This window comes from Sciurus carolinensis, chromosome 4, assembly GCF_902686445.1.
Source record: "Sciurus carolinensis chromosome 4, mSciCar1.2, whole genome shotgun sequence".
Classification (NCBI taxonomy): domain Eukaryota; kingdom Metazoa; phylum Chordata; class Mammalia; order Rodentia; family Sciuridae; genus Sciurus; species Sciurus carolinensis.
The window spans coordinates 56309043-56311046 of NC_062216.1; the positions used below are offsets into that span (position 1 = coordinate 56309043).

The 2004-nt window shown below is 41.9% G+C and overlaps 1 pseudogene; it reads left to right on the plus strand.

The window, feature by feature from the left end:
- Window positions 1–449: 449 nt before the first annotated feature.
- LOC124981871 (mediator of RNA polymerase II transcription subunit 28-like) lies at window positions 450–987 on the plus strand (annotated as a pseudogene).
- Window positions 988–2004: the final 1017 nt, after the last annotated feature.

Sequence of the window (2004 nt, forward strand, 5' to 3'; positions counted from 1 at the left end):
TTGGGGCATCTAGACTAATGAACACATAGGTAATTGTGCCAAAAACCAAGTCCATTGATGCTGACAGACATCAGTTGAAAATCATGGGATCTAAAGGGCCCAGGTGTGTTCAGATGAGCCAGGTGTCTACACAAGCCTAAGAGGATATTAGCCATATACTAGCTGTTCCTCTACCCTGATGTCGAGGAACATCACAAGACCCCAGTGTTTGGTGCACAACATGAAGATGAGAAAAACCTCTTGTAACAACCCTGTTAGGGCAGTGAAATTAACCTCATTTTATAGATGAGAAAAGCAAGGCACAATGATGTTAAATGATTTGTTTTAAGGTCACACTTCTAGCAAGTAGCCATGCTCAAACTCTGGACATGTAGGACCTCTCTTAATCTTCTTGGGATTCTATAATAAACTACCATAAACAAAGTGGTTTAAAGAGATGACATTTAAACATGGAGGCTCCGCTGGGCGTTATGTTCTCCCGACAGCCTCTGGGGCTGCCGCCACCCGCGCTGGGACTCCCATGCCAGGCTTCCCTTCTCCACGCAGCACCTGGTGCACAGAGAGCTTCTAGCAGCACCTTGGTGGACTGAGCTGGAGTCATCATCTGAGGCTTGCTTTGCTTCCCTCGTGAGTCAGGATTATGTCAATGGCAACGATCAGAAAGAAGTTCAAACTGGTGTTGATCAGTGTATCCAGAAGTTTCTAGACATTGCAAGACAGACAGAATGCTTCTTTCTACAGAAAAGATTGCAGTTGTCTGTCCAGAAACCAGAGCAAGTTATCAAAGAGGATGTCTCAGAACTAAGGAATGAATTGCAGCGGAAAGATGTGCTGGTGCAGAAGCATTTGACAAAGCTAAGGCATTGGCAGCAGGTACTGGAGGACATCAATGTGCAGCACAAAAAGCCAGCCGAAGTCCCTCAGGGCTCCTTGGCCTACCTGGAGCAGGCTTCTGCCAATATCCCTGCGCCTCTGAAGCAGACCTGAGAGGGGTCTGGTCTACAAGGTAGGCTCTTGGAAACAGTTTCACCAAACCTCATTTTAGAAGACTTATTTGCCAGGGAATGAGTTGGTGTTAATTTTGTTTCCACCTAAAAATTTCCCCGATTTTTGTAAGCTGTTAATTACTTGATTAGTTTATAAAATGCTTATGGCTTGGTGAACCAAGTGAGGTTGGTTTTGTTTGTAGCAAAGTTTAGACTTAGTTTGATGACACAGATTCCTTCTTGTATTTTTTTTGCTTGTTTTTAAAATTTTTATATGACTTTTATATAGTTTTTTCCAGTTGTTAGTTTGTTATTATCTGAGGGGGAAAATTATAATACTCCAGAATCAGGGGAGAAAGAGTTTGGTTTTAGCTCTTTTACAATTACTACCCATTCATAGTAGTAGAGAAAAAATATGTAAATTTGCTGTCTCAAGACTTTGAACTGCCTCAAGAAGAGGAATCTAATACAATGTTTGTAATGTTTCCATAGTAGTGTAGATATTTTGTAAATTTTTTTGTAAATGGATCAGAAAAAGGGTTAAAATATACTGTTAGTGTAGTAATATCACAGTAGATCCTTAAGTTGATGCTGCCATTTGTTTAGGTGAATTTGTGTTGTGTGGTGTTGCCTGTTTGATGGGGAACTGTATTAGGAGCATGATATGCTAGATGCCTTGCAGTAATGAACCAGTGTGAGTAACAAAGCAGACCCTGTCTCTAGCACAACGGCTGGGACATAGGTTAAGTACAGGGGGTCAAAGCTTGGTCTGATTCTTTTGCTTTTGAATTTTGTGTTGTTTGCTTGTGCTTTTGTTTTACCTTTTGGAGAAAAGGCAGTTTACATGAAGGAAGATTCTTGCTCATGAATTTGATTCCCAGGGACTAGGGCCTTGGGGTAGAGGGTTACCTGCAGAGAGATCCTGGGCTTCTTCACCTCTATAGAGAGAGCTCGTGGCTCCTCTAGGGAAGATATTTTGCCCTCTTGTTGGAGGAGGTTTTCTGTTCTCTGTTGTGTG